Consider the following 26,853-nt stretch of genomic DNA (forward strand, 5'->3'; position numbering starts at 1 on the left):
AAAAGAAACAGGTTTTAATTTCCAAATGAGGGGGATAACATTCGTTAACTGCGTACCACGCTTACGTTGCGTCTAAAAATGTTGCTCAGTGCGACGACTAGCTGGATCCACGAAGCCTGGAAGCTCACTAGAGATACCATTTCGCAGTTATGTAAAGAACAGTCTCAATTGCAACGTTATTTTTATTTTTCAAGCATTTTCGAATGGTGGGCCGTAGAAAGTTCAGCTGTCGTGATAACAGCTCGTGCATTGCTTGAAGACCGAACATTGCGTCCAGCATTCTTAGCCATAGCAACAGTAACTTCTTCAACAATTTGTGGCTCAGTTGGCCGTCGGCCTCTCCTAGGATCAGTTCCCTAATCACCAGTTAATTCGGTGCTTAAAGAGGGCACCTCCTATTCCTTTGACGCGTCGATGCTCGTGAAGAGCAACGGAGCTATTGCTGTTGGTTTGATAAAACAGCGTTACGAGTAAAGCCACGCTCACAATGACTATGTCGATGCTGACGGCTTTAGTGAACACTGGTGCTTGTGTTACAAACCTACTTCGCCGTACCAGCACCGGTGGCCAACGGCAACTCATGACACTGACTCTATTAACACTACAAATCCTGCACAGTCTGAACATCATTCCTATAAAGCTGGCTGACCCCTATGGTAAACAGTTTTCCGTCTGCACTGGCATGTAGCGGAAGTTCAACAATTGATGCGTTGAGATCGAAAAGGGGATATGTCACTCAATTGATGTTCTGAGATATACTGAAAAAACTGTATAGTTCTGAATAGCGCTATTCCCAAACCTTATAGTTACTCCCATAGACTCGTGAGGAAGAATGCAATGTTGTACCAACAATCTGTGATCATAGGATGAAGGCAACTAATAGAAAATGACTGACATATCCCCTTTTTGATTTAAACAACAGTCAGTGTACTGAAATACTGACTTAAGCGGCACAGTCTCTCCACTCGGAGTTTTGATATGCCATGTAGTGCAACAATTAAGCTTTCTTGCATACCATAGTTTCCTTGAAGCCAACTTTAACCTGCAGATACAAGTGAATTATTATCATAAAACAAAAATCTACATAATCGTAATACTGTAGCCCTATTAAATATATGCCTTAACTATTTACGTTAAAGATTTTACAAAACATGGATCAATGATGTACATAATTCTGAAACGAAATGGTCAATAAAATAATATTACGGTTGTTATGGCAGTTACCTTACAATAATAATTTGCTGTCCTTCCACGATTGGTAATGGAATTTGGGCGTGGTCTCCTTGCTTTTGGAAAGAAGGGAAGAATGTGAGCACTCAAGTACCCGTCCTGTCAATCTTTGTTGGGCATATTGTTGAATTCTGTCAACAATAGTGCCTTCTCAGCAAATGAGAACTTCTCAAAAAATGAACGCCGGCATCTGTAAACAGATATTAGCGTATTATTAACCTTTATACTCGGCGAATAACATATTTTTACCGATTTCCTGTATTACAAATGAAAGATAAATTTAAACTTTGCGTCCATGAAAGGAATTTATATGCACATTGACATTTTAGTACAATTTTTCTACTCAACTTGCCTCTGCTACAGAATATTACATTATCTACAGAGAATTCAAACAATGAACATTTTATGACTATTTACCTGCAATCTGCACCTGTTTCCCTGCTAGAAACAATGTTTCATTTCCACTTGGCACGCTCCAAACCCTGACCTACTTTTGTTTAATCACATTCCTCTTCCACAGTTCGAGGCGTCTTCTCTTCCTTCTGAATTCATGTAAATCGTCACCGAAGTCATTTGGAAATCTCACAGTTGATTACTGCAAACCGCTACAGTGCTGCCCTCACGCCTCGCGTTCTTTGATGCAATACAGGGACTTGTCTCTGTGACCAGTTCTCTCTCTGCACGAAACGCAATTTCAACACTGATTTTGACAGGGAAAAATCACTGAACAAGTCCCATTTTAGAACCAACAGATGCGGAATCGTGTGAAAATACCAACTACAATAACTCATATACCCCAAAAATGATGACAAGTTCCGTTTCTAATCTCAACGCCCCAATTGTAACCACACTGTAGATAACCAAGCGTGATGACAATGTAGGACCTCGCACAATTATGTCTTCTTGGGGTCTACCTCAGCTAGATTGTCTTTGCCTTTCTCAGACCCGCAAACAGGCGACAAGTCCGGAACTGCATCGTGTGGGTGAAAGGGTTGGCTGCTTCTGCGATACAGTGTTCTGTAGTGTTTACGTTGTTTTGAATGATTATGGAAGTGAAGGGAAAGTGTGGATACCAGTGTTTTTTACACAGTAATAATTGGTAACATCCAACCGTAATTTTTGTCCTACGCACGATTCAACAACGCGTTTCGAGAGACAGTGCTCTCATAATCAGGTAGTAAAACTTATCTCATGAGGTTAAAACGCTAAAAAGTCAACAAACACAAGTGCGACGTTCACAAAATAAAATGGAACAAAAACACATTATACTACGTGTCCTCGTCGTACATAGACCAGTTTGTTTCTATACCTTTTTATTTTGTGTGCGATGCAGTCGTGTTGATAGCTTTTTCAGCTCATGAGCTCAGTGTTACAACTTGATGATGAAAGAATTGTACATAGGACAAAAATTGCGGTTGAATGTTACCCATGTAAAAACATTCCAATGTTCCCTCATATCTGTAATGGATAATATTAAACTCCCAGTGTTTATGTAAGGCATCCGCCACTCGATGGGAATCGCCAAATGCAGCGCCCCAATCTATACTGACAGTCCTAGCTAGCAACACCTCACTAAATTCCTTCGAAGTCATCCAAGGTAAAACCTTCTTGCAAATAAACTAGTACTTACAATGCACGTACATCGTGATAGGTATTGAGCTGTAGTACGCTAGTGTACGCAGCATCCGTAGTAGGTACATTGGGTGTTGGAAGGATTCGGCAGAGCAATTTCTGTTTTCGGCTACCATGAGAGTAACTTCGTAATGTCAACTCGGTAAGTACTGCAGCAGTAGTACAGAATAAATCTAGAGTTTTGAAGCCAATTTTCTCAAGAGGACAACTAAATTTCCCCAGAATCCTGCAAACATCTAAGGGTTTTTTCTTTTCTTTTTATTGACAGTCGTAGTGCTGATTTCAGTGGTTCATTTCATTTGAAATCTTCTCTTAATGTTAACATTAAGTATTCAAATGATTTGCTAGGCTGCAGAAATTTACCACTAACTCTGCTATCTGGTAATATAACAGGCGACCAAAAAGAATCCGTTTGAAGGGCGTACAGTCTCGAGCCGTTACATCAATCAGGCAGAATTGTCCTGTGCATTGAGGCCGTCATTTCACCGATGCGCTAGGTCGGAGAAACCACTTTGGTGCCGTGCCGTGCTGCGTGAAGAAGTCTGTAATAGCTTGCTGCACATCCTCGTCTGGTAGGAATCTCGATACTTTAAGGGCTTTTTTAAGGGACCGAAGGCGTCCGCTCAACTGTCTCCCACTTGGGCAGGAGTAACTTCTGCATTTAAGACATTTGCATTATGGGGCGCATCCATCGTTATAAAGCAGCAGCACGGAACTTGGCGCACCATTACACAACAGTGAATTTTGACAGACATGCTGCGCCCTACATATATTTTATTCTGTGATGGATGTCTACCTGTGTTTGTGCTACCGCAGCCAAGAAGAGAATAAAAGCCTGTTGCTCCTTTTTGGATGCATTTGGTAATAACGCGACCATGGTTGACGTCTCTGCGTTTCCGCATACACGCTGCAAAATTACGTTGTGCCACAGTAATCCTTTTCCTGCATGTGGCTACTTAAATTCCATAATAGGAGTCGCTCTACGTTGCATATACGCTGCAGCAAAGCCCTCAAACGGATACTTTTTGATCATCCCTTATTTTTTCATTGTTTAAATGCTTTAGCTTTTATATGAGGAGCGTCCAGTAAGTAATGTAACACATTTTTTTCTGAAAGCGGGTTGGTTTTATTCAGGTTTCCAGTACACCATATTATTCCCCACTCTTTTCGCTACAAAACCCAATTTTTCAACATAATCTCCATTCATTCCGACGGCGTTATGCTACCTTAGTGGGAGGACCTGCTTGCCCGCATGGTACGTCGCAGCTAACATCTTACTGCTTCAATAACTTCCCCATCATCCACGTACTGCTTCCCACAAAGTGCATCCGTCAATGGGCCGCCGCGCCGAGTGGCCACGTGGTTTAAGGCGCAATGTCACGGATTGCGCGGCCCCTCCCGCCGGAGGTTCGAGTCTTCCCTCAGGCGAGGGTGTGTGTGTTGTTCTTAGCATAAGATAGTTTACGTAGTGTTTAAGTCTAGGGACGGATGACCTCAGCAGTTTGGTCCCATAGGATATCACACACGTGTGAATATTTGAACAGCCAATGGGCCAAAGAGATGGGAGTCGGAAGGTGTGAGATCCAAGCTCTAGATTGGATGAGGAACAACAGTCCAATGAAGTTTTGTGAGCTCCACTCGGGTGCAAGGACTCATGCGCGGCCTTTGTTGTCGTGGAGAAGGAGAAGTTTGTTTGCATTGTTGTGGCGACGAACACGATGCAAGTCGTTTCTGCAACTTCCTGATGGTAGCACAACACATTTATAGACGGTCGTTGCACCACGAGGGAGGACACAGACATAATAAACCTTTTAGAGTGCCTTGAATATCGCCGCCATGACTTTACCGGCGCAGACTGTGGCCTTGAACTTTTTCTTCGGAAGTGAGGTGGTGTGGGGCCACTCTGTGGATTGCAGTTTTGTTCCCGGTTAGAACTGATGAACCCGTATTGCATCACGTGTGACGATTTTTACTTAAAAATTGGCACGATCAGCCTCGTAATGCTGAAGCAATTCCACAACAGATGGTCCATAGTTGTTTTTTTTTTGTCTTCTATTAGGAGACGAGTAACTCAGCGGCACACACTTTTGAGTACTCCAACGGCATGTAATCCAAAGACGGGTATGTCAGCACCACCAACAGAGAAGTCTAGTTGTGCAACGAGATGTTTGTTTGTGATCCGTCAGTCACCTCGAATGAAAGTGACTGTACGTTGCAATATTGCAGGAGTCGCAGTTGCGTGCGGTCGGCGGCACGTGGAAGATAGGACAGGTTTGCGCGACCTTGTTGCGTCGACGACGACGTCTCGCCCAACGACTCAACGTGCTTTTGTTTGCTGCCAGGGCTCCGTAGACATTCTGCAAACGGCTATGAACATCTGTGACGCTATGGTTTTCCACCAAAAGAAACTCAATGACAACTGTCTGCTTGGAACGCACCTCCGTCACAGACGCCTTTTTGAGGACTACGTATAGCGCCACCTGCTATCGAACGCTCATACGGTTCTGTGACCGTGTAGGCTGCAGATTCCTTGACTAGCACCATCGGGTGGTGGGTTTCCAGGTTCCGCTTAATAGGTCAGGAGTCCACTACACGCAGGAGGTAGCTACACGGGTAGCAGGGGCTGTGTGGAAGAGACCGGGAGGTTTTTTTAGGTTAGAGGGTCTCAGGGAACTACAGAAGATACCTCCGTCTAAAAGTGGACAGATAAAACACAGTAAGCTAGTTGTAGAAACGATTGGTATTGTAGTTATAAATTGTCGTAGCTTTGTTGGGAAAGAAACAGAGCTCAAAGCCCTAATAGAAAGCACTGAAGCTCAAATAGTTGTTGGTACAGAGATCTGGTTAAAGCCGGAAATAAGTTCAGCCGAAATATTTTCAAACGATCTAACAGTGTTCAGAAAGGATAGATTAAATACAGTTGGTGGTGGAGTCTTTATTGCTGTCAGAGGTAGAGATAGTTCGTGTGAAGTAGTGTGGATAGAGGTTATACCTGACAATCGGACTAAACTATTAATTCGATCGTTTTACCGACCTCCCGACCCAGAAGATATAGTTGCTGAACAGTTCAAAGAAAACTTTAGTCTAATTTCAAATAAGTACCCCGCTCATATAATTATAGTCGGTGGTGACTTCAATCACGCTCGATATGCTGGAAAAATTATACGTTTAAAGCCGGCGGCAGGCATGAAACGTCATCCGAAATTGTGCTGCATGCTTTCTGAGAAAATTAGTTCATGAGTCCACTCGAAGCGTAAATGGTTGCGAAAGCATACTTGACCTTTTACCAGCAAATAATCCTGCACAAATTGTGAGTATTGTGACAAATACAGGGATTAGCGACTGCAAGACAGTTGCTGTTAGGGTGAATACCGTAACACCTAATACCATCAAAAAGAAACGCAAAGTATATCTATTTAAAAAAGCTGCAAAAAACGCTCTTAACTCCTTTTTAAGAGACAGTCTTCACTCCTTCCAATCTGATCATGTAAGTGTAGAAAAGTTATGGAATGTTTTCAAAGGAATAGTATCGACAGCAATTGAGAGATATATACCACATAAATTAATAAGTGATGGTACTGATCCCCCAGGATACACAACACGGGTCACATCGTTGTTACAGAAGCAACGAAAAAAGCATGCCAGATTTAAAAGAACGTAAAATCCCCAAGATTGGCAAACTTTTACAGAAGTTCGAAATATGGCGCTTACCTCAATGCGAGAAGCTTTTAACAATTTCCACAACGAAATTCTGTCTCGAAATCTGGCAGAAAACCCAAAGAGATTCTGGTCATACATAAAGCACACCAGTGGCAAGACGCAATCAATACCTTCACTGCGCGATAACAACGGTGAAGTACCTCCATATTTAGCAGTTATATACAACCACTCACTCGCATAAAGATCCTATCTAAAGACTGGAATATTCCTCAAGTCACACCAATACCAAAAAAAGGGAAGTAGGAGTAATCCGCTGAATTACAGGCCTATATCACTAAAGTCGATTTGCAGTAGGGTTTTGGAACATATACTGTATTCGAACAATATGAAGTACTCCGAAGAACACGATTTATTGACACATAATCAGCACGGTTTCAGAAAATATCGTTCTTGTGAAACACAACTAGCTCTTTATACTCATGAAGTAATAAATTCTATCGGCAGGGGATGTCAAATTTATTCTATATTTTTACATTTCCAGAAGGCGGCTTTCGACACCTTTCCTCACAAGCGTCTTCTAACGAAATTGCGTCCCTACGGAATATCGCCTCAGTTGTGCGACTCGATTCGTTATTTCCTGTCAGAAAGGTCACAGATCGTAGTAATAGACGGAAAGTCATTCGTGCTACAGACGCGAAATTTAACCTACAGGAAGAAGATGCTGTGATATGCAAATGATTAGCTTTTCAGAGCATTCACACAATGTTGGCGCCGGTGGCAACTCCTACAACGTGCTGACATGAGAAAAGTTTCCAACCGATTTCTCATACACAAACAGCAGTTGACCGGCGTTGCCTGGTGAAACGTTGTTGTGATGCCTCGTGTAAGGAGGAGAAATGTATACCATCATGTTTCCAACTTTGATAAAGGTCTGATTGTAGCCTATCGCGATTGCGGTTTATCGTATCGCGACATTACTGCTCGCGTTGGCCGAGATCCAATGACTGTTAGCAGAATATGGAATCTGTGGGTTCAGGAAGGTAATACGGAATGCCGTGCTGGATCCCAACGGCCTCGTATCACTAGCAGTCGAGATGACAGGCATCTTATCCACATGGCCGTAACGGATCGTGCAGCCACTTCTCGATCCCTTTGTCAACAGATGGGGACGTTTGCAAGACAACAACCATCTGCACGAATAGTTAGACGACGATTGTAGCAGCATGGACTATCAGCTCGGAGACCATGGCTGCGGTTACCCTTGACGCTGCATCACAGACAGGAGTGCCTGAGATGGTGTACTCAACGACGAACCTGGGTGCACGAATGGCAAAACGTCATTTTTTCGGATGAATCCAGGTTCTGTTTACAGCACCTTGATGGTCGCATCCGTGTTCGGCAACATCACGGTGAACGCACATTGGAAACGTGTATTCGTCATCGCCATACTGGCGTATCACCCGGCGTGATGGTATGGGGTGCCGTTGGTTACACGTCTCGGTCACCTCTTGTTCGCATTGACGGCACTTTGAGCAGTGGACCGTACATTGCATATGTGTTACGACCCGTGGCTCTACCCTTTATTCAATCGCTGCGAAACCCTACATTTCAGCAGGATAACGCACGACCGCATGTTGCAGGTCTTGTACGGGCTTTTCTGGCTACAGAAAATGTTCGACTGCTGGCCTGTCCAGCACATTCTCCAGATATCTCAACAATTGAAACCGTCTGGTCAATGGTGGCCGAGCAACTGGCTCGTCACAATACGCCAGTCACTACTCTTGATGAACTGTGGTATCGTGTTGAAGCTGCGTGGGCAGCTGTCCCTTTACACGCCATCCGAGCTCTGTTTGACTCTATGCCCAGGCGTATCAAGGCCGTTATTACGGCCAGAGGTGGTTTTTTGGGTACTGATTTCTCAGGAACTATGCACCCAATTGCGTGAAAATATAATCACGTCAGTTATAGTATAATATATATGTCCAATGAATACCCGTTTATCATATGCATTTCTTCTTGGTGTAGCAATTTTAATGGCCAGTAGTGTATTATCGAGAAGTAGGGGAGATAGTGTCACAGACATGATACGTGAATTGGAGAGGCAATCATTAAAACAAAGGCTGTTTTTGTTGCGACGGGATCTTCTCACGAAATTTTAGTCACCAGTTTTCTCCTCCGATTGCGAAAACATTCTGTTGGCACCCATCTACATAGGGAGAAATGATCATCCCGATAAAATAAGAGAAATCAGGGCTCGCACATAAAAATTTAAGTGCTCGTTTTTCCCGCGCGCCGTTCGAGAGTGGAACGGTAGAGAGACAGCTCGTATGTGGTTCATTGAATCCTCTGCCAGGCACTTTATTGTGAATAGCAGAGTAATCACGTAGGTGTAGATGTAGATGAAACTATAGGGGCTGAAGCTGGAATATTCCACGATGTCCTACAACAAATTCTGCATTTTTGAACCGAAACTGGACAAGAAAAAAGAGTGTAGGATTACTTATTGAACACCCCCTCGTAGTTAGCTGCTATTCAGTGCACCAAAAAGAAGTGCTATCGTATGATCATTATGACTTAGTGTGTTCTGCGTACGGACCGTGGAAATTACGTGACGTATGCGTCTGGCGCGAGAGCGCTTGAAGTGCTGTACCCCGTGGAGCGCAGATGGCTCGCTGTGGCCGTGATCCAGAAGCAGGTCACGTGGCTGCATGCAGTCGGCAGCCAGACGCATGGCATGGCGATGTGTGGCCAGCCAGGTGTGCTGGCGCCGCTGCATTCGTCTCGCTTTGCTTCATTCAGGTCACAGTGGAGGACAGGCGAAGAAACGGCACCAATATACTCTACTGGCCGTTAAAACTGAAGCTACGTGCAACAGACGTCAGATTGGCATGAGGTGTACTACATTCTTGCGTTTGCAAACGAGCGTCATTTCAGAGCACTCACACAGAATGGGTAGGGATAAGGTCAATCTACATTCTGTGCATAAGCGACGATTACACAACGGCTTTCCCACTCAGGAATCGCATCAGAATGTTCGTTGTTTATGAGAAAATCTTGTTATGCAGCGTGTAAGGAGAATGTGTCGGAAATCGGCAGCGACAGGATCGAGGCCTATCGAGACAACGGTTATCTCACGACTGTTATGCGAATAGGGATTCGTTGGGTTCAGGACGGCCACTCAATGCCATGCAGAAACTGAGCGGCCCCACGCGTCTAGCGCCTGAGAGGCCAGACATTCCGTTCGTTCGGCCGTGTAGGACTGTACAGCTACTTCACATAACGTGAGCCACGAATTGAGCTTGGCTACAGCAAAACAAGTATTTACATTGCCAGTGCGGCTCCGTCTGTAGCACCATGTGCTGTAAGTGCAGCGACTATTGTTGCGGCTTCCCTCGATGCGCTGACAGTGGTACAGAGCCACGCTCGATGACACGCGGGAACTGAAAAGGCCCACGCGACTAGCGCCAGAGAGACCAGTCAGATTATTCGTTCGGCCGTTTAGGATTGTATGGCAATGACATGTAACGTGAGTCAGAAAATAGGTTTGTTTGCAGCAAGACAATTATACACTTGGACAGTGCTGCGTTGTCGGTAGCACCGTGGACTGTGGTGATGGCGCCCCTTGTTGTGGCTTCCCTTGGTGTCCGATATTGGTGCATCCTACTAGGACAGTGGACACAGGAGTGGCAGCATCGCTTCCGAGACGAGTCCCAGTTCTGCGAGCAAGACCACGATGGGTGTCGCCGTGTGAGGTGACCCGTAGTATAACTAACATTGCCACGCTGCTCCCGCCACCGTCATGAGGAGCGAGCAGCTGACGTGATGCTATGAGGTGCTATTGGGTGCACAAAACAGTCGCCTCTGTTTCGCGTTGCTGCAGACTTTATAGCACCGACATGACGATCGCTGTGGAAAAAAAAAAAGCGCGATACCGTCTTTCCAGTGCTGCCTTGACCTATTTCGATAGACAGTGTTAAGACTGTTCCAGTCACCAGCACTTTGAGTACATTCAGCTACACGCCTAGACGCCTTTTTTAATTCTCTAAACAAAATATTCGTACGTCTTTTCTCTCAAACTCACGTATCTAATAAGAACTAAAGAAGTTGTAACAAAGGTAGAGAAAGAGAGAGAGAGAGAGAACTTCCATACACAGTTGTCTGCTAAAAGTAATCAAACAAAGTTTGAATGAAATGCAAGATAAAATTGTGTAGGCCCCGCCGCCAGGGTCAGTTGACAATAAGTTTTATGGGCATGGTATCGCATCATATTGTAAAAAATTATTACTGGAGAAGCCAAAGTTCCGGCCTCAGTTACATTGATCTTCTCGATCTACTGGGTGTTTTTGCTGCCCAGAGTCTGCTCGCGGAAGGCTACGCAATTATACTGCGGCCCGCGTCCAGCAAGAGGAAAACAGGAGCTCACACCTCATTGCCCGATGACTACCAATCACAGTATGCACACTGGTACAATGCAAGAAGCAACAGCAGATCCTCACTCCCTCCAACGGAGTTACCTATTACACTAAAGTTCCTACTCCTTCTACCTCAAGAGACCAGTTATATCTCTAAACAAAATATTCGTACCTCTTGTCTGTGAACCTCATATGACTAATAAAAAGAAAAGAAATTGCGACGGAGGTAGAGAAAGGGTGAGCTTTCATAAGCAGTTGTCTGCTGCAAATATGATTAAATAATCAACGATTCTTTTCAAATTGTGGTAATGTAAAGTTCAGTGAGCAGTCATTGTAAAATATAAGTGATTCTGGACAGTTAGAACACATTAGTAGATCCACAAAAAGGTCGCTGTAATCGTGACCGAACGATGGTGTCCTCAGTAATAGTTTTATACAACATACCGCAGTACCATATACGCTACTGGCCATTAAAATTGCTACACCACAAAGATGACGTGCTACAGACGTGAAATTTAACCATCAGAAAAAAGTTGCTGTGATATGCAAATGATTAGCTTTTCAGAGCATTCACACAAGGTTGGCGCCGGTGGTGAAACCTACAACGTGCTGACATGAGGAAAGTTTCCAACCGATTTCTCATACACAAACAGCAGATGACCGGCGTTGCCTGGTGAAACGTTGTTGTGATGCCTCGTGTAAGAAGGAGAAATGCGTGCCATCACGTTTCCGACTTTGATAAAGGTCGGATTGTAGCCTATCGCGATTGCGGTTTATCGTATCGCGACATTGCTGCTCGCGTTAATCGAGATCCAATGACTGTTAGCAGAATATGGAATCGGTGGGTTCAGGATGGTAATACAGAACGCCGTACTGCATCCCAACGGCCTCGTATCACTAGCAATCGAGATGACAGGCATCTTATCCGCATGGCTGTAACGGATTGTGCAGCCTCGTCTCGATCCCTGAGTCAACATCTGGGGACGTTTGCAAGACAACAACTATATGCACGAACAGTTCGACGACGTTTGCAGCAGAATGGACTATCAGCTCGGAGGCCATGGCTGCGGTTACCCTTGACGCTGCATCACAGAGAGGAGCGCCTGCGATGGTGTACGTAACGACGAACCTGGGTGCACGATTGGCAAAACGTCATTTTTTCGGATGAATCCAGGTTCTGTTTACAGCACCTCGACGGTCGCATCCGTCTTCGGCAACATCACGGTGAACGCACATTGGAAACGTGTATTCATCATCGCCATACTGGCGTATCACCCGGCGTGATGGTATGGGGTGCCATTGGTTACATGTCTCGGTCACCTCTTGTTCGCATTGACGGCAGTTTGAACAGTGGACGTTACATTGCAGATGTGTTACGACCCGTGGCTCTACCCTTCATTCGATCCCTGCGAAACCCTACATTTCAGCAGGATAATGTACGACCGCATGTTGCAGGTTCTGTACGAGCCTTTCTGGATACAGAAAATGTTCGACTGCTGCCCTGGCCAACACATTCTCCAGTTCTCTCACCAATTGAAAACGCCTGGTCAATGGTGGCCGAGCAACTGGCTCGCCACAATACGCCAGTCACTACTCTTGATGAACTGTGGTATCGTGTTGAAGCTGCATGGGCAGCTGTACCTGTACACGCATCTGTTTGACTCAATGCCCAGGCGTATCAAGGCCGTTATTACGGCCAGAGGTGGTTGTTCTGGGTACTGATTTCTCAGGAACTATGCATCCAAATTGCGTGAAAATGTAATCACATGTCAGTTCTAGTATAATATATTTGTCCAATGAAGACCCGTTTATCATCTGCATTTCTTCTTGGTGTTGCAATTTTAATGGCCAGTAGTGTAAATAAATAAACTTTAATGTCAAAATAAAAGGTATTTGAAACCTTTGCGTCCAAGTTATGGACAGAGAATAGCGGTTAGATTAATATAATGAAATACGTGTGTGTGTGTATGAGTTTGAGGGGGGGACTGTAGAAAGAGACCATGGCTTGGATACATAAGCAGGTTCGAGTGAATGTGGGATGTTGCAGTTATGCAGATTTCAAGAGGCTTGCTTGGGATAGATAAGTGTAGAGAGATGCATCAAGCTAGTCTCCGGACTGTAGACCACAATAGAAAAAACGATTCCGACAGCCTCTAAGTATTTAGTTCAGAGAGCGCTCTACCACTACTATGGTTTTGATCTGAGAGACATGGCAAGGAAGCCGTTGTACCGTTTTTAATCGATCTGTTCAACAAAACTTGTTCTCAGATTACCTGTAGCTGAAGAACGAGGTGCTTGGCAACAAACAGTAATTACAACATGTTCCTACGTATTTTGGCCCTATTTCCGAAGATGGCAATTTACCCAAGAAAGGTGATGATTCGTTTATTCTACGCCGTGTTCAGACAGAAAACCTGCTGAATGGAAGCTAGGAGTAGTCAGTAGGCTCACAGAAATAGAGTGCCGAAATAAGGCGGTGAAGTGCGTGCAACAATGTTACGAGTCATTTCGCGTGCTCGTCACGGATGAGAAATGAGATGCGCAGTGTGCCTCTAGGAAGTATACCGTCAAGTATGCAGGCCAACAAAGGGCATTGTCCTGTGCCCCTTCGTCTGTGCCTTGGTGTATGCCAGTGTAACGGTCAACTCTTCCAAGCTGTCAATGTACCGCGTGGTGTATGCGTATGTTAACTGTTGGTACGCCTAAGATCGTAATCCCGTCAAGCACTTTTCGTCTACTTCCTATGCTGTCGACCTCGTCCTACTCACCTACTTCGCTTCGTATTTATTTTATTTTCAGTGTTTCTGAATATTTTCCGTTTAGTTGTCTTCATCTACATCTACATTTATATTCCGCAAGCCACCCTACGGCGTGTGGCGGAGGGCACTTTACGTGCAACTGTCATTACCTCCCTTTTCTGTTCCAGTCGCGTATAGTTCGCGGGAAGAACGACGGTCTGAAAGCCTCCATGCGCGCTCGATTCTCTCTAATTTTACATTCGTTATCTCCTCGGGAGGTATAAGTAGGGGGAAGCAATATATTCGATACCTCATCCAGAAACGCACCCTCTCGAAACCTGGCGAGCAAGCTACACCGCGATGCAGAGCGCCTCTCTTGTAGAGTCTGCCACTTGAGTTTGCTAAACGTCTCCGTAACGTTATCACGCTTACCAAATAACCCTGTGACGAAACGCGCCGCTCTTCTTTGGATCTTCTCTATCTCCTCCGTCAACCCGATCTGGTACGGATCCCACGCTGATGAGCAATACTGAAGTATAGGTCGAACGAGTGTTTTGTAAGCCACCTCCTTTGTTGATGGGCTACATTTTCTAAGGACTCTCCCAATGAATCTCAACCTGGTACCCGCCTTACGAACAATTAATTTTATATGATCATTCCACTTCAAATCGTTCCGCACGCATACTTCCAGATATTTTACAGAAGTAACTGCTACCAGTGTGTGTTCCGCTATCATATAATCATGCAATAAAGGATCCTTCTTTCTATGTATTTGCAATACATTACATGTGTCTGTGTTAAGTCTCCATTTAGTCTTGCCACTGATTTTCAGTTTAAAGTAAAACTTGCTCTTCCAGTTGTTGTAGTTTACCTGGAATAAAGAAAAATAGTACAATGCAAGCAGAATTTAAATGACAAGTTTGTTTGTGTGACCGGCCGGCCGCGGTGGTCTCGCGGTTCTAGGCGCTCAGTCCGGAACAACGCGACTGCTACGGTCGCAGGTTCGAATCCTGCCTCGGGCATGAATGTGTGTGTGATGTCCTTAGGTTAGTTAGGTTTAATTAGTTCTAAGTTCTAGGCGACTGATGACCACAGATGTTAAGTCGCATAGTGCTCAGAGCCATTTTTTGTTTGTGTGACCATCCTCCGCAGCAAGCATATAAATACTTGTTTTGCAAATCAAACTGCCTTTTCCTGCTGCTAGTCACTTTATGTATCCCATACACGTTTTGCCTTCTCCTGTTCTGAGGCATCATCAGCGGGATCTATATCGATATAGCTTTATTAGTTATAGATTATCAAACAGTTCACTTTGCGATTTTTGTAAAACAAATTAATTACTTACGATTTGCTAATCTGGTCTGGAGATCGCAGTGATAAAAGTGGTAGTGCGGCCTCCAGACCAGATGTGAGGAAACGCAGATTAGCAAATCGTAAGTAATTACTTTTTTTCAAAAAATCGCTAAGTGAACTGTTTGATAATCTATAACTAACAAACCTGTACCGATATAGGTCCCACTGATGATGCCTTAGAACAGGAGAAGGCGAAACGCGTATGGGATACATAAAGTAACTATCAGCAGGAAATGGCAGTTTGATTTGCAAAACAAGAACTTAAATGGTTCACAAGTATTTGTTCTTCTCTTTCCGAGTTTACAGATTTTGAACCGTTCGTCAGAGATGCTGCGGACAGTACTGGTGACATAGACACTCATCATAGATTGTTGTTTCAATTATAAAGTATTCAGTATCCTGATATCCGTCTGCTGATACAGTAACTGCAACATAGATGTAGGGCTGTGCGTTCTTCAGTATACGACATAGATAAAATCGGTACTTTAGTTTTTTAAGGGCCGTTAATATAGATTTTGTTGAAAGCGAGCCAATATCTTTCTCAAAAGTTCCACAGTCAGCGCCATGCAGGAACTGAACAGGCCCACGCCACTAGCGCCTGAGAAGACAGACATATTGTTCGTTTGGCTGATTAGGATTGTACTGTAACGATAGTCAGAAAATGGGTTTGTCTGCAGCAATACAGGTATACACGTGGATCGGCAGTGCCGTCTGTAGCACCGTGCACTGCAAGCACGTACTGACGCTGTTTCCCTTGACTCACCGCCGGCCGCGGTGGTCTCGCGGTTCTAGGCGCTTTAGTCCGGAACCGCGGGACTGCTACGGTCGCAGGTTCGAATCCTGCCTCGGGCATGGATGTGTGTGATGTGCTTAGGTTAGTTAGGTTTAAGTAATTCTAAGTTCTAGGGGACTGATGACCTCAGATGTTAAGTCCCATAGCGCTCAGAGCCATTTGAACCATTTGAACCTTGACTCACCGACAATGGTACGCCTAACAGAGTAGTAGTTAATATCGATTACACCCTTTTATGTCGGCCTGCGTAGCTGAGTGGTAGCCGGCACGGTAGCTCAGCGTGTTCGGTCTGAGGTTTAGCAGCTCTCTGTAATTAAAACAACCGAGTAAATAGATCGACAACGAACTTCAACGGATGTCTTGGGGCGTCCGCCCCAAACAAAGGCAACGAACATTAACAATTAAATGAGATTTAATCAAAAAAAAAGAAAAAGAAAGCGGTCAGCGCAACTGCCTGCCATGCGGGGGACGTGGTTCGATTCCTGTTATTGCCACAGATTTTTTTCATGGGGTGAAGGAGTAGTACGGGGTGCTCTCAGCCTCGGGAGACCAACTAGAGAGTTGCTCGACCGATCAGTAGCGGCTCCAAAGCCAGAAACCCTACTGCGACGGTGAGAGCGGTGTGCTGACCACATACTCTTCCACACCCCATCCAGTGACGTCATGACATGGCGGGTGGTCGAGTCCGCTTGGCCCGTCTAGGCCAGAACGTGGAACTTAACTAAACAACTCCATATTATTATTTCATTAATGAGTTATAAATGCGCCATTGTTTTACATCCATTTCCAATTCCTACCAGTTCTTTTTCTTGATATACAGGGTGGTCCATTGATAGTGACCGGGCCAAATATCTCACGAAATAAGCATCAAACGAAAAAACTACAAAGAACGAAACTAGTCTAGCTTGAAGGGGGAAACCAGATGGCGCTATGGTTGGCCCGCTAGATGGCGCTGCCATAGGTCAAACGGATGTCAACTGCGTTTTTTAAAATAGGAACCACCATGTTTATTGCATAATCGTGTAGTGAATGTTTTAGTTGGACCACTTTTTTCGCTTTGTGATAGATGGCGCTGTAACTGTCACAAACGTATAAGTACGTGGTATCACGTAATATTCCGTCAGTGCGGACGGTATTTGCTTCGTGGTACATTACCCGTGTTAAAATAGACCGTTTACCAATTGCGGAAAAGGTCGATGTCGTGTTGATGTATGGCTATTGTGATCAAGTTGCCCAACGGGCGTGTGCTATGTATGCTGCTCGGCATCCTGGACGACGTCACCCAAGTGTCCGGACCGTTCGCCGGATAGTTACGTTATTTAAGGAAACAGGAAGTGTTCAGACTCATATGAAACGTCAACCACGACCTGCAACAAATGATGATGCCTAAGTAGGTGTTTTAGCTGCTGTCGCGGCTAATCCGCACATCAGTGGCAGACAAATTGCGCGAGAAACGGGAATCCCAAAAACGTCGCTGTTGAGAACGCTACATCAACATCGATTGCACCCGTACCATATTTCTATGCACAAGGAATTGCATGGTGACGACTTTGAACGTCGTGTACAGTTCTGCCTCTGGGCACAAGAGAAATTACGGGACGATGACTGATTTATTGCACGCGTTCTATTTACCGACGAAGCGTCATTCACCACTAGCGGTAACGTAAACCAGCATAATATGCACTATTGGGCAACGGAAAATCCACGATGGCTCGACAAGTCGAACATCAGCGACTTTGGCAGGTTAATGTATGGTGCGGCATTATGGGAGGAAGGATAATTGGCCCCCATTTTATCGATGGCAATGTAAATGGTGCAATGTATGCTGATTTCCTACGTAATGTTCTATCGATGTTACTACAAGATGTTTCACTGCATGACAGAATGGCGATGTACTTCCAACATGATGGATGTCCGACACATAGCTCTCGTGAGGTTCAAGCGGTATTGAACAGCATATTTCATGACAGGTGGATTGGCCCGCACTTTCACCGGATCTGACGTCCCAGGATTTATTTCTGTGGGGAAAGTTGAACGATATTTGCTATCGTCATCCACCGAGAACGCCTGACAGCGTCAGCGTATTGTCAATGCATGTGCGAACATTACGGAAGGCGAACTACTCGCTTTGAGAGGAATTTCGTGACACGTATTGCCAAATGCATTGAGGTTGACGGACGTCATTTTGATCACTTATTATATTACTGTGGTGTTTACAGGTATTCACGCTGTAACAGCATGCGTTCTCAGAAATGACAAGTTCACAAAGGTACATGTATCACATAGGAACAACCGAAATAAAATGTTCAAACGTAACTACGTCCTGTATTTTAATTTAAAAAACGTACCTGTTCCCAACCGTTCGTCTAAAATTGTGAGCCATTTGTTTGTGACTATTACAGCGCCATCTATCACAAGGCGAAAAAAGTGGTCAAACTAAGACATTCACATTTCTTTGCGTACTACACGAATACGTAATAAAAATGGGGATTCCTATTTAAATAAACGCAGTCTATATCCGTTTGACCTATGGCAGCGCCATCTAGCGGTCCTACCATAGCGCCATATGGTTTCCCCCTTCAAGCTAGACAAGTTTCGTTCTTTGTAGTTTTTTCGTTTGATGCTTATTTCGTGAGATATTTGGCGCGGTCACGGTCAATGGACCACCCTATATACACAGTTACAATGTATTTAAATGTCTGACCTTGACTGTTGTTTATTGTTATTGCAAATGAAAACCTCAAACAGGAACTGCAGTCGCTTAAAACGAAGGGATAAACCGGTTGGCATCGTTGGTATAAGGGATGCGAGAGAAGCCTCGCCAGTTGCTGAATCTATGAAGATTATGTGAACTTCAGTAAAATTATTTCATGCAGTTTTAAGCTGCGAATTAGCAGCGACAGAAAGTATCGAGTTGTTCAGATTGCTTAACAGTTAAACACAACTTTTTCGAAATATGCTGATTTTCTTTGGAAACCGACTGCGAGGAAGAATACAAAACAACAAAGTGTTGTGTGTACAATTTTTGTTTAACATTACATGTACTGAGGATCAATATAATTAAATGGACGAAACAATTTGTCTAATGATTTAAATGCTTTGCTATCGTAGGGTTAAAACCTATTCTCAAGAAAGACTATGAAAGTGCACATTTTCGCAGCACCGCATTTTGTATCTCGCAGTCGGTTTAATATATCAGTTGTACATTATTGTTTAAAAGCAGCGGTGTTTTGTTTAGGAGAACAACGATAATGTTTTAAACATATTTTCACCTTAAGATGTGTCCTTTATCACCACGAAACAGGTAGTGACCCTGTAATAAAAGACTAGATACAGCTGAAGTGGTTATTAATCCCCAAAATGAACACTCATACTGTGGTTGCCCCACCAAAAAGGTGGTCTGCAGTTATATTATGCTTCTATTCAAAACTATAATTTTGTAAATATATAACCTTCTCCCTCTAAATCAATTGGAACCAACGATGTTTTGTTCATCTTTATATTTACAAAATATTAAAATTTATTCATTTTTAAAATTTTTCGCACTGAATACCAAATGGTGCGTACTACACCATACGTGGGCCTACAGTTAAACGTTGAATGTACTTTGGAATTCATCACACACATTTCCTTGCAGTCTGTGAAATCATATTATGTGCGAGAAGAAAATCTTAGGGTCAACAAGTAAATCACAGACCTTTTGAATTTTCACCCTGGCACATCCGCCTGCAGAAATGTCAATGGAAAATGTCTTACCAAAAGTGGGCACAGAGATTTTAATTATTACCTCAAAAAACCAAAGTGCGGACACGAAACTTGGTGATGATATTAGTCCTCTACATATTCACGCTTCAGTGCGACAAATTTTTACCAACGACGAATGAATTCGTGGAGACCTTGGTTATAGAAGTCTGCTTGTTGGTTTCTTAGAAACGCCACGCCTCGAAAATCACGTCATCCTTGTCGAATCGCCTGACCCGCAACGGTTTCGTTATCCGAGGAAAGGGTAAGGAGTCACTGGTCGCCATGTCGGGAGAATATGGCATGTGAGGAAAAGTTCGATAGGCCAAAGAAGTAACATACGTGGTTGTGCCCGTATATGACGAATCGTCGCGTTGTCACGTAGGAAAAAGCACCCCGTTACCACTTACGAGCATAATCTGTCAGCACCACAGTACGACAGTTCAAAAAAAAAAAAAAAAAAAAAAAAGCCAACACTCTGTCGTGGCTTGTATTCTCCAATTTCGGCGGTGGTGAGTCCACATACCACTGCTTGCTTTGCTCCTCTATCTCGGGATGAATAGGCAGTTAAGGAAGTCATCTGCAGTGCCCTGACAGAGCTGCAAAATTTTTGGCATCCGCCTCTGTCGGGCTGTCTTTTTGAATGGTGCGAACAGTCGCGGAACTTTGTCAGTGGCTTGGGGATTTCATTGTGAACTGCGAACATATCTTCACTCCCCAAACCACTGTGAAGTGCGTGGCACAGGGGGTGTGTCCCATTGTACCAGTTATTAGGGCTTTCTGCCGTCCCATTCATGTGTGGAGCGCGGAAAAAAAGATTGCTTAAATGTCTCTGTGCGTGCTGTAATTAGTGTAATCTTCTCTTTGTGCTTCTCCATGGGAGCGATATGTGTGCGGTTTTAATACATTCCGCCAACGGCCTTGCTGTAGTGGCAACACCGGTTCCCGTCAGATCACCGAAGTTAAGCGTTGTCGGGCTGGGCTAGCACTTGGATGGGTAACCATCCGGTCTGCCGAGCGCTGTTGGCAAGTGGGTGCACTCAGCCCTTGTGAGACAAACTGAGGAGCTACTTGATTGAGAAGTAGAGGCTCCGGTCCCTTCAACTGACGCACGGCAAGGAGAGCGGTATGCTGACCACATGCCCCTCCATATCTGCATCCATTGACTCCAGTGGCCTGAGGTTGACACGGCGGTCGGTCGCTACCGTTGGGCCTTCATGGGGTGTCCGGGTGGAGTTTACACTCCTAGATTCATTACTTGAAGTTGGTTCTAAAACTTTCTTAGTATGCTTTAACGGGATAGTATCCGTCTATCTTCAAGAATCGGCCAGTTCAATCTGTCAACGTCTATGTAACACTCTGCTATGGGTCAGGAAAACTTTCGACCATTCGTCTTGCCCTCCTTTGTATCCGTAGAAGATTTCCTTAGTCCTATTTGGTACGAGCCCCACACACTTGAGCAGTATTCTAGGATGGGCCACCGGCCGTTGTGGCCGAGCGGTTCTAGGCGCTCCAGTCAGGAACCGCGCTGCTGCTACGGTCGCAGGTTCGAATCCTGCCTCGGGCATGGAGTGTGTTAGTGAGGTTTAAGTTCAAAATGGTTCAAATGTCTCTGAGCACTATGGGACTTAACATCTATGGTCATCAGTATCCTAGAACTTAGAACTATTTAAACCTAACTAATCTAAGGACAACACACAACACCCAGCTATCACGAGGCAGAGAAAATCCCTGACCCCGCCGGGAATCGAACCCGGGAACCCGGGCGCGGGAAGCGAGAACGCTGCCGTACGACCACGAGATGCGGGCGAGGTTTAAGTAGTTTAGAGAATAGAAGTTTTCGAAATGTGGTGCTACAGAAGAATGCTGAAGATTAGATGGGTAGATCACATAACTAATGAGGAGGTATTGAATGGAATTGGGGAGAAGAGGAGTTTGTGGCGCAGTTTGACACGAAGAAGGGCCCGTTTGGTAGGACATGTTCTGAGGCATCAAAGGATCACAAATTTAGCACTGGAGAGCAGCGTGGAGGGTAAAAATCGTAGAGGGAGACCAAGAGATGAATACACTAAGCAGATTCAGAAGGATGTAGGTTGCAGTAAGTATTGGGAGATGAAGAAGCTTGCACAGGCTAGAGTGGCATGGAGAGCTGCATCAAACCAGTTTCAGGCCCGAAGACCACAACAACAACAACAACATGGCAGTGAACCCGACCATGAGGTGACATATAGGTGTCAGGCCGTCATAAACACTCGCGGAGGTCATACATTTTATTGAAACTCTGGAAATCCAATGAATAGCCCCCAGGATGACGGGATGAATGATAATTTCCAGTGTGTTTTTGACACCTGTTGGACATTTCGGTTCGTTTTATCTAGATGATGAAGATGGAATTATGTTTTGTTTTGAACTTAATTTGTGAAAGGTAAAGGTATAGTTTGGTGACATAGTTCAATTATTGCTCAATGGACTAACCTAGACATGCAAAGCTATGTTCTTCTAATTCTGTAGAGCTGTGCGTAAGAAGCGGCGCCGTGCTATGCAGAATAAGAAGATGACGTGGGACCTTTTCCGGAGATCGCACTGGCTGGCCAGAGTGGAGCAGTTGCTCGGGGTGTCCTGTGTCCCGGGGCGTGCTAGGAGGTGTCGGTCTTGCGGCAACTTCCGCACCGTGCCGGCCTCCAAAAAGGCGCTTGGCATGCGGGCGCCGCGCGCACCGGTCTGATTTGGGCGTCGCGGCGTCTGCAGCACTTCGTGACGCAACGTCCGGGCGGGACTCCCTCCACATCTGGGTCGCACCCTGGAATTCCTGCCCTCCTCGTTTTGCACGCGTCAGGACCACCGGCAAAAATGTAGTGCCGACGCACAGCGTCCATTGGGCTGAACATTTTAATACCCGCACTTTCCACCCAGTGTACGGATGTCACAATACAGAATGTGGTGTTTATTGAGTAAATAGCAAATGTAAATGTCGTGTGACGAGGGCCTCTCGTCGGGTAGACCGCTCGCCGGGTGCAAGTCTTTCGATTTGACTTCACTTCGGCTACTTGCGCGTCGATGGGGATGACATGATGGTGATTAGGACAACACAATGCCCAGTCCCTGAGCGGAGAAAATCACCGACCCAGCCGGGAATTGAGCCCAGGCTCTTACGATTGACATTCTGTCGCGCTGACCACTCAGCTACCGGGGGCGGACAGACAGCAAATGGGGACCAAAACCAACTATCCTGAGAACCACCGCACAAGCACTATACTCCTCTGCGGCTAAATGCGCCTCCAGAAATAATATCTTGCAAAAGCTCGTAAATACCAAGTAGGAACCAAAACCCAATATCCTGAGAACTTGTGCACAAGCACGATGCTTCTCTACGGCTGAATACGCCTGCCCGGTATGGATGAGACCAACCCACGCGAAGAATTTCGACGTAAGCGTTTGTGAAATATATCGAATAACAACGACGTATATAAACCTGCACCTTTACCGAAGCGCCGGTGTGGCCGTGCGCTTTTAGGCGCTTCAGTCTGGCACCACGTGACCGCTACGGTCGCAGGTTCGAATCCTGTCTCGGGCATGGATGTGTGTGATGTCATTAGGTTAGTTAGTTTTAATTAGTTCGATGTCCTAGGCGACTGATAACCTCAGAAGTTAAGTCGCATAGTGCTCAGAGCCATTTAAACCATTTTTTCTACCGAAGCCTTACAGAGTTACTGGTCTTGCGAGACCCAGCTCTCGATGAACATTTCACGAATTCGCAGAGAGGCTCAGACAAGCCATCAATGATCGGCATCGCCCACTGGCTAAGAGAGCGAGCCTGGACCACAGTGTTCCCGTAAAACGTTCTTAATCACGACTATTCAAGAATCACCACTTGGGCTATCCAACAGCACAGGTAGTGCCCAGTGGCTCCATAACAAACTGGAAAACGTGGACGACCGTACACCGCATAAGAACAGGACTGGTCCTGATGAAAACAATCACGACCAAGTGCGGTTGTGGTAATGTGGCTGACAAGTGCGATTGTCGTGCTGTGCAACACATGAAACACCTGGCTTGTTCAAACTGTCCCTACAGATGCAGCCTCGACGATCTGTGGCTGGACGAGAAAGAAGCTGTGAACGTGTTTCAGTACTGAGCTGAAACACTATAATTCGGTTTCCGGATACGGAAAAGTAAAGTAAATTACGCCCTGTATGTCATGAGGCCAGCTATGTTTTCAAATTAATGAATGCAGCAATTCCAGTGTGAATCCCCCACTAACTAACCTGAAGTGAGACGGCCGGAGTGGCCCAGCGTTTCTAGGCGCTTCAGTGTGGAACCGCGCGACCGCTACGGCCGCAGGTTCGAATCCTGCCTCGGGCATGGATGTGTCTGCTGTCCTTAGGTTAGTTAGGTTTAAGTAGTTCTTAAGTTCTAGGGGACTGAAGACCTCACCTGTTAAGTCCCATAGTGCTCAGAGCCATTTGAACCATTTTTGATGGTTCAAATGGCTCTGAGCACTATGGGACTTAACATCTGTGGTCATCAGTCCCCTAGAACTTAGAACTACTTAAACCTGACTAACCTAAGGACATCACACACATCCATGCCCGAGGCAGGATTCGAACCTGCGACCATACCAGTCGCGCGGTTCCGGACTGAGCGCCTAGAACCGCGAGACTATCGCGGCCGGCGAACCATTTTTGAACCCTGAAGTGTACAACAATGTATAGTCCTACCAAAACCGTTTTGTGTTATAAGACTGCTTGAAAAATTAAATTTGAGGATTATAGACGAACTGAAAACACAAGCAATGCACACTGACCTCGTGTGGTCGGTTCATGAAGCTCTGTCAACACGAGTGACGAATATTGTCAGGCAGTAAATTTTTAATGTTACACGCGCAGTTAATATTGACTATACTGACAATATTTTTGGATCCATCTATACTGATCGTCGTCCGCCTCGTTAGCTGCGCGGTCAACGCGGCGGATGGCTAACAAAAGGGACCTTGGTCCGATTCCTGGCCGGGTCGGAGATTTTCTCCGTTCGTGCCGTGTTGTCCTCACGTTCGTTTCGGCATAATTGACATTCCACTGTTGAGATGGCTGATTAGGCACGTTCCGCAAGCCGATATATTGAAACGTGAAAATATTGCTCGTCAATGTTTCTGTTGTCAACAATATGTAAATATGGTCCTCAGACGGTCATTATATTGACGATTTGACAATATTACTGAACATGTGAGGCCCTTATGAGCAGCAGATAAAGCACTGCCTGAAGACGTCGCGAAAGTATCAACTGTCGGCAGAGGTAGCGCCTTTCTTGCGATCCGTAGTCAGTCGTTCAGAAAGTAATGGTTGGAATGTGCGGCCCGATACGTCACTAGAGCGGAAAGGTGGCGCAGAGGAGAGGAAACGGGCCACCGGTGTGGGAGCTGCCGACAGCAGGCAGGGTGACGCAGTGGAAACGGAAGCGGCGCATGCGCAGAGGAGTGGCTCGAGGCGCTAATGGAGGCGGTCGCTGGCTCGCTGCTACCTTCTACCTGCTAGCTGCCGGCTGCCGGCTACCGGGCCGCGGAGCGCAGCGGAGGAAGTGGGCCCGCGCGCTTCCGGTCGGCACGTTTGGGCCCCGGCGATCACACAGGAATGCGCCGACCGGCTCACCTTTCATCTCTCCTCCACTCCGGTTCTTTAGTGTGGAAATGTATTCCGAGGTAGGGGGCTGCGGCCCGCCTCGGCATCTGCGCTACGGGAAGGTGGAAGACGGGAGCTGTCGACCATATAAAGGTCGAAGCAAACTGGACTTGAATGGAACGAAACGGCAAGGCGACGTCGCCGTCGCGTCACTACGCTAAGCTCGATATCGAAGCGTGAAAGTGAGGTTATGAGGTGCCATCCGTGATACAAAAAGTCGATAACCGTACCAAAGTAACAACGATAAAGATTATTAACGGCCGAAGCGAATTAAAGTGAATGTAAACTGCCAAGACGCGAAACAGTAGGAAAAATGTGGATCAAACATTTTAAAACAGCGACAGGGCCAGGGTATGTATTTATTCCAATCTCCTATTAGTCCATCTCCTTCTTCCAACTGCCCCTGTTCATCTCCTCCTTCACCCTTTTCCCTATTCATCTCCTCCTCTCCCCTCTCCCTGTCCATTCCCTCCTTTCTCCTTACTCTGTTTATTCCCCCCTCTCGCTCTGTCCATCTTCTCCTTACCTCTCGCTGTCTGCCTATCTCCTCCTCCCCCCTTCTCTCACCACTTTATAACGATCACCCGAATAGGACGCTGGTGGTTCCCACTCCGATAGTATTACTTCCAGACCGTAACTACACTCCTAGCGATTAAAATTTTTACGCCAAGAAGAAATGCAAATGACAAACGAGTATTCATTGGACAAATATATTATACTAGAACTAACATGTGATTACATTTTCACGCACTTTGGGTGCATAGTTCCTGAGAAATCTGTACCCAGAACAACCACCTCTGGCCATAATAACGGCCCTGTTACGCCTGGGCTATGAGTCAAACAGAGTTTGGAGGGCGTGTACAGGTACAGCTGCCCATACAGCTTCAACACGATAACACAGTTCATCAAGAGAAGCGACTGACGTATTGTGACGAGCCAGTTCCTCGGCCACCATTGACCAGACGTTTTCAATTGGTGTGAGATCTGGGGAATGTGCTGGCCAAGGCAGCAGTCGAACATTTTCTGTATCCAGAAAGGTTCGTACAGGACCTGCAACATGCGGTCGTGCATTATCCGGCTGAAATGTAGGGTCTCGCAGGGATCGAATGAAGTGTAGAGCCACGGGTCGTAACACATCTGAAATGTAAAGTCCACTGTTCGAAATGCCGTCAATGCGAACAAGAGGTGACCGAGACGTATAACCAGTGGCACTCGATACCATCACGCCGTGTGATATGCCAGTATGGCACCTGGATTCATCCGAAAAAATGACGTTTTGCCATTCGTGCACCCAGGTTCGTCCTTTAGTTCAGGTGCTCCTGTCTGTGATGCAGCGTCAAGGGTAACCGCAGCCATGGTCTCCGAGCTGCTAGTCCATGCTGCTGCAAACGTCCTCGAACAGTTCGTCCAGATGGTTGTTGTCTTGCAAAGGTCTCCATCTGTTTACTCAGGGAACGAGACGTGGCTGCACCATCCGTTACAGCCATGCGGATAAAATGCCTGTCATCTCGACTGCTAGTGATACGAGGCCGTGGGGTTCCAGCACGGGTTTCCATATTACCCTCCTGAACCACCGATTCCATATTCTGCTAACAATCATTGGATCTCGACCAACGCGA

At 45.6% G+C, this 26,853-nt stretch overlaps 1 protein-coding gene and 1 pseudogene across 1 annotated transcript in view; both read left to right on the top strand.

Moving 5' to 3' along the window:
- LOC126355031 (uncharacterized) overlaps nt 1-26,853 on the top strand; it is a 415,838-nt gene that overhangs the window by 34,120 nt on the left and 354,865 nt on the right. The window lies entirely within an intron of this gene.
- Nucleotides 20,471-20,588, top strand: LOC126356659 (5S ribosomal RNA; annotated as a pseudogene).

This window comes from Schistocerca gregaria, chromosome 3 (assembly GCF_023897955.1).
Source record: "Schistocerca gregaria isolate iqSchGreg1 chromosome 3, iqSchGreg1.2, whole genome shotgun sequence".
Taxonomy (NCBI): domain Eukaryota; kingdom Metazoa; phylum Arthropoda; class Insecta; order Orthoptera; family Acrididae; genus Schistocerca; species Schistocerca gregaria.